This window comes from Salmo salar, chromosome 17 (assembly GCF_965601325.2).
Source record: "Salmo salar chromosome 17, fSalSal1, whole genome shotgun sequence".
Classification (NCBI taxonomy): domain Eukaryota; kingdom Metazoa; phylum Chordata; class Actinopteri; order Salmoniformes; family Salmonidae; genus Salmo; species Salmo salar.
Window position 1 is genome coordinate 80,219,618 of NC_138307.1, and position 7,001 is coordinate 80,226,618.

General features: G+C 39.9%; 1 long non-coding RNA gene across 1 annotated transcript in view; it reads left to right on the forward strand.

Moving 5' to 3' along the window:
- The first annotated feature begins 1,130 nt into the window (after positions 1-1,130).
- The window catches only part of LOC123733412 (uncharacterized), an 89,088-nt gene continuing 83,217 nt past the window's right edge, over positions 1,131-7,001 (forward strand). Inside the window, exon 1 of the long non-coding RNA XR_014381241.1 lies at positions 1,131-1,667. This is a non-coding gene — a long non-coding RNA (uncharacterized LOC123733412). The remainder of the gene's footprint in view (positions 1,668-7,001) is intronic.

Genomic DNA, 7,001 nt, shown 5'->3' on the forward strand with positions numbered 1-7,001 from the left:
TGAGCTGCGTGCTCCGGCTGTGAGCATGAAGAGTTCGTACCCAGTGCCAGGAAATCTTGTTTCTTTTTTTTGGTGAGGAAGGCATATATGGACTTTCTCAGAACCTTTCCAAACGTCTGAAATCGAAGTCTATTTCTAGTGATCAGGCTGCACACACACACACACACACGCACGCACGCACACATGCACACACACACACAAACCTTTCCTCAAACTGTTACATTACAACAAAAAGGTTCCTCCGTCAATAAGCCCCCCTGTAGGATAACAACACATCTCTAGTCTCAGAGTTGAACATCTCTCTCAACCGCTTCTTCTCCAAAAATGACACAAAGTTGAGACTTGGCTGATGCCACCCACACAATACAGCCTTTCCAGACACTGAAGTAGAGTTTGGTATTAGCCAGACTATATCTGTATGCCTTGAGGTGTAGCTTTTAACTGAGCTTGCCTCGTAGAGTTGCATCATCCTCGGGCTTCCTGATAAAATCTTCTTATCTCATATTACTTGAAGAACATGTTTCACTTTTACACTATAGATATAGCTGATTCACTCAACTAACACAATAATACACTGTTAGAGCAGTAGTACAATGCATTCATTCACTGCGTTCTCCATAAACCTTCACACCGTCCAGCACCCTAATAGAACCAATGTTATAAAAACGAAATGTCAATCATTGACAGTTCTTTCAGACATAATCGTTTATCTCAACTTTTTCTCATACAGTGCCAACAGAAAATATTAATCCCCTACATTTTGTTGTGTTACAGCCTGAATTCAAAATGGATTCATATGTTCTATTTAATTTTCCCACAATACCCCATAATGACAAAGTGAAAACATGTTTTTTAGATTTTTTGTTGTTGCATATTTCTTAAAAATAAAAAACGGAAATATCACATTTACATAATACTTTTAAATTCAGGCTGTAACACAACATGATGTTGGAAAAGGTCGAGGGGTGGGAATACTTTCTGAAGGCTCTGTATGTCTCAGAACTTTCTCAGTAGCCTAGTCAACTTGAGAGTTGTGGTGAAATGTATAAGTCATTGCATGGCATATTGACATGTTCAGAGCGGCAAAAGTGGTAAGCAAGAGGATGATTAGCAGCCTATAGTACATTTGCATACTAGGAGCGATAACCGCGTGCGTGCGGTAGGCTTACTCGTCCCCGTCCCGAGATCATTGACGCGCTCAGCTCCGCTTAGCTCACTGGTTTTGAATGGCATTGACTGACGTCACGAAACGCGGCACACTGGTGAGACTGTTTAAAGCTGTGAAGCATTTCAGGATGGATCTCAGAGAATAGGAACAGAGGGACACGCTGTCTGAACACTCCATGCGCCCCAGACAGACAGCCGCAGACTGAGAGACTTGGAAGGACTTACTGAAACGGCGGCAAACTATTAGTTAAGTTTTTTCAGCACCTGCGATTTAGTTTTTTCCTCTAAAAAACGGTGGACATGTTGCATCGCCGTAAAGTTTTAATCATCTTATTGCTGGTGGTCGCGGAATGCGGAGCGATATCGCAGATGGGGGCTCAGGTCGGCGACTGCCCGTCCCGCTGTCACTGCGAGGAGGACGGCATGCTTCAACGTGTCGACTGCTCGGATCTCGGGCTCACGGAAATTCCAGCCAACCTTAGCGTCTTTACTTCTTATCTGTAAGTCTCATTTTGGCTATTTTGTCCTTCGTGAGCGGTGAGAACGGGGCACCTGTGCACTTGGCACGGCACGGGCTTCTAGCCTACTAACTAACCAACTAGGAAAGAGCGCTTGTTTTCGTGCGTCTCTCTCTACTACAGTAATGAAGGCTAGTCAACTTTGACAGATATGAAGCCAGCCTCATTTGGCCTCGGCTCGCAGAGAGAGTAACGTGCAAGCTGTTTTCCAAATGTTAACCTTCACGTGGTCTTGTCAGGCAAATAAACTATGGATAGGATTTAGTTGCATATAGTCTACATTTTATTTGCGTGTTTGGTTTGAATTTACACGAGATTAATTTGTATACCATTTTAGATTTACAAATATTATTGGAAAAAATATTACAGATTTATTTAACGAGGAAACTCATTTAATAAGAACTAATTCTTATTCTCAATGACAGCCTAGGAACAGTGGGTTAAGTGCCTTGTTCAGGGGCAGAATGACAGATTTTTACCTTTTCAGCTCAGAGAATCGATCTCGCAGCCTTTCGGTTACTAGTCCAACGCTCTAACCACTAGGCTACCTGCTGGTTACTAGTCCAATGCTCTAACCACTAGGCTACCTGCTGGTTACTAGACCAATGCTCTAACCACTGGGCTAACTGCCGTTAACTTTAAACATAACTTAATCAACAATGGCTCAGTTAGTTCAATCATGGTGCAACTCCAAAATTGTTTTATCAATTTTTACATGGACCACGTAGCCTACTGAGTAAATGCTTAAGTTAAGTTGGATAAAGTTATTGCTGAATTAACACGTTTTTTTTTCTTTTCTATTACTGTTATTTCTACAGTAATTAAATCGAGGTGTCATGCGTACTTCTATTGTATTATGGCGTTGTTATACTTCTATTGTATTATGGCGTTGTTATACCTGTGTTGTATTATGGAGTTGTTATACCTGTATTGTATTATGGCGTTGTTATACCTGTGTTGTATTATGGAGTTGTTATACCTGTGTTGTATTATGGCGTTGTTATACCTGTGTTGTATTATGGAGTTGTTATACCTGTGTTGTATTATGGAGTTGTTATACCTGTGTTGTATTATGGCGTTGTTATACCTGTGTTGTATTATGGAGTTGTTATACCTGTATTGTATTATGGAGTTGTTATACCTGTATTGTATTATGGAGTTGTTATACCTGTGTTGTATTATGGAGTTGTTATACCTGTATTGTATTATGGAGTTGTTATACCTGTGTTGTATTATGGAGTTGTTATACCTGTGTTGTATTATGGAGTTGTTATACCTGTGTTGTATTATGGAGTTGTTATACCTGTATTGTATTATGGAGTTGTTATACCTGTGTTGTATTATGGAGTTGTTATACCTGTGTTGTATTATGGAGTTGTTATACCTGTGTTGTATTATGTGGAGTTGTTATACCTGTGTTGTATTATGGAGTTGTTATACCTGTGTTGTATTATGGAGTTGTTATACCTGTGTTGTATTATGGAGTTGTTATACCTGTGTTGTATTATGGAGTTGTTATACCTGTGTTGTATTATGGTTGTTATACCTGTGTTGTATTATGGAGTTGTTATACCTGTGTTGTATTATGGAGTTGTTATACCTGTGTTGTATTATGGAGTTGTTATACCTGTGTTGTATTATGGTTGTTATACCTGTGTTGTATTATGGAGTTGTTATACCTGTGTTGTACTATGGAGTTGTTATACCTGTGTTGTATTATGGAGTTGTTATACCTGTGTTGTATTATGGAGTTGTTATACCTGTGTTGTACTATGGAGTTGTTATACCTGTGTTGTATTATGGAGTTGTTATACCTGTATTGTATTATGGCGTTGTTATACCTGTATTGTATTATGGAGTTGTTATACCTGTGTTGTATTATGGTTGTTATACCTGTATTGTATTATGGAGTTGTTATACCTGTGTTGTATTATGGAGTTGTTATACCTGTGTTGTATTATGGTTGTTATACCTGTGTTGTATTATGGAGTTGTTATACCTGTGTTGTATTATGGTTGTTATACCTGTATTGTATTATGGCGTTGTTATACCTGTGTTGTATTATGGAGTTGTTATACCTGTGTTGTATTATGGAGTTGTTATACCTGTGTTGTATTATGGAGTTGTTATACCTGTGTTGTATTATGGTTGTTATACCTGTATTGTATTATGGAGTTGTTAAACCTGTATTGTATTATGGAGTTGTTATACCTGTATTGTATTATGGTTGTTATACCTGTGTTGTATTATGGAGTTGTTATACCTGTGTTGTATTATGGTTGTTATACCTGTGTTGTATTATGGAGTTGTTATACCTGTGTTGTACTATGGAGTTGTTATACCTGTGTTGTATTATGGAGTTGTTATACCTGTGTTGTATTATGGAGTTGTTATACCTGTGTTGTACTATGGAGTTGTTATACCTGTGTTGTATTATGGAGTTGTTATACCTGTATTGTATTATGGCGTTGTTATACCTGTATTGTATTATGGAGTTGTTATACCTGTGTTGTATTATGGTTGTTATACCTGTATTGTATTATGGAGTTGTTATACCTGTGTTGTATTATGGAGTTGTTATACCTGTGTTGTATTATGGTTGTTATACCTGTGTTGTATTATGGAGTTGTTATACCTGTATTGTATTATGGAGTTGTTATACCTGTGTTGTATTATGGTTGTTATACCTGTATTGTATTATGGCGTTGTTATACCTGTGTTGTATTATGGAGTTGTTATACCTGTGTTGTATTATGGAGTTGTTATACCTGTGTTGTATTATGGTTGTTATACCTGTATTGTATTATGGAGTTGTTAAACCTGTATTGTATTATGGCGTTGTTATACCTGTGTTGTATTATGGTTGTTATACCTGTGTTGTATTATGGTTGTTATACCTGTATTGTATTATGGTTGTTATACCTGTATTGTATTATGGAGTTGTTATACCTGTGTTGTATTATGGAGTTGTTATACCTGTGTTGTATTATGGTTGTTATACCTGTATTGTATTATGGAGTTGTTATACCTGTGTTGTACTATGCATATCTTCAGGTCTTACGTTATTATTAGAAAATCTGAAATCCCAGGTGGAGTTTTTATCCCATGTAACAGAAACAGAACATCACGTTTTAAATTATTATTATTATTATTATTATTATTATTATTATCAGCTGATTTCAGAAACACAACCCACATGTCAGCCCATGTTTAGTCTAGTTGCCCTGAACCTGACCCAGCTACTTAAAAATAGATTTTAAAACATACATTCCTGGTGGTGCTGGTTCTCTCTATATTCCCGTGTCATCTATGACAATTCAACAGGACACATAGAGATTTCACAGCTCCCCAGGAATAGCAGGCTCACTGCATGGCATGGAGAGCTACGGTATATCTGGCTGCCAAGCTAGCACACCGTCCTGGCCGGACGAGGCCCAGCTCTCAGTATGGACCAGCCTGCCTGGCCCTGCACCGCTGGCATCAGACAGACAGGCATATCTTGATGTTTCACACACCTCAGAGGAGGAAAGATGAGAGAGCTGATTGGCCTCTCTCTCTCTCTCTCTCTCTCTCTCTCTCTCTCTCTCTCTCTCTCCTTCACCCCTTTATTCCTCTCTCTTTATTCCTCTTTTTTCTCTCTCTCTCTTTCTCTCTCTCTCTCTCTTCTTCACCCCTTTATTCCTCTTTTTCTCTCTCTTTCTTCCGCTCTCTCTTTCTCACGCTTTCTCTCTCTCTCCTTCACCCCTTTCTCTCTTTCTTCCTCTCTTTCTTCCTCTCTTTCTCTCCTTCACCCCTTTATTCCTCTGTCTCTCTCTCTTATTCTCTCATTCGTTTTCTCTCACTTTCTCTATCTGTCTCACTGTGCCCTTTCTTTCTTTCTCTCTGTCCAGTGGAGAGGTGACAGGCTGGCTCCTGTGCTTTCTGTCTCTCTGTGTCTCTCTGTGTCTCTCTGTGTCTCTCTGTGTCTCTCTGTGTCTCTCTCTGTGTCTCTCTGTGTCTCTCTGTGTCTCTCTGTGTCTCTCTGTGTCTCTCTCTGTGTCTCTCTCTGTGTCTCTCTGTGTCTCTCTGTGTCTCTCTCTGTGTCTCTCTCTGTGTCTCTCTCTGTGTCTCTCTGTGTCTCTCTGTGTCACTTTGTCTCTCTCTCTGTCTCTGTGTCTCTCTGTGTCTCTCTGTGTCTCTCTGTGTCTCTCTGTGTCTCTCTGTGTCTCTCTCTGTTTCTCTCTGTTTCTCTCTTCCTTTCTGTCTGTCTCCTTCTCTGTCTCTCTCTGTCTCTCTCTGTCTGTCTCTCTTTGTCAGTAACACCAGGAACAGTCCTGTCTGAGGTGTTGAGAGTTCTGTCATCAATTTTCTCCAGCACTTTGTCTCACTTGTGGCGGCTGGGCAGCGCAGGCAGAAGAGTGCAGTTAGCTGTAGCAGGGCAGAGCAGACTCTTTTAAAGCATCGTTTGACTTCCTTCTGTCTGAGCTATTCTGAAGGTGTTAAGGTCTGTGCTGCAATCAGCCTTAGATTAAGTATATGCATGAATGACATCTGTTGTTTACTACTTCTATAGTGAAACGTTAAGCCTGCCATAAAAGGTTGATGTGACAGTACTTCTATAGTGAAACGTTAAGCCTGCCATAAAAGGTTGATGTGACAGTACTTCTATAGGGAAACGTTAAGCCTGCCATAAAAGGTTGATGTGACAGTACTTCTATAGGGAAACGTTAAGCCTGCTATACAAGGTTGATGTGACAGTCCTTCTATAGGGAAACGTTAAGCCTGCTATACAAGGTTGATGTGACAGTTCTTCTATAGGGAAACGTTAAGCCTGCTATACAAGGTTGATGTGACAGTCCTTCTATAGGGAAACGTTAAGCCTGCTATACAAGGTTGATGTGACAGTCCTTCTATAGGGAAACGTTAAGCCTGCTATACAAGGTTGATGTGACAGTCCTTCTATAGGGAAACGTTAAGCCTGCTATACAAGGTTGATGTGACAGTCCTTCTATAGGGAAACGTTAAGCCTGCTATACAAGGTTGATGTGACAGTCCTTCTATAGGGAAACGTTAAGCCTGCTATACAAGGTTGATGTGACAGTCCTTCTATAGGGAAACGTTAAGCCTGCTATACAAGGTTGATGTGACAGTCCTTCTATAGGGAAACGTTAAGCCTGCTATACAAGGTTGATGTGACAGTCCTTCAATAGGGAAACGTTAAGCCTGCTATACAAGGTTGATGTGACAGTCCTTCTATAGGGAAACGTTAAGCCTGCTATACAAGGTTGATGTGACAGTCCTTCTATAGGGAAACGTTAAGCCTGCTATACAAGGTTG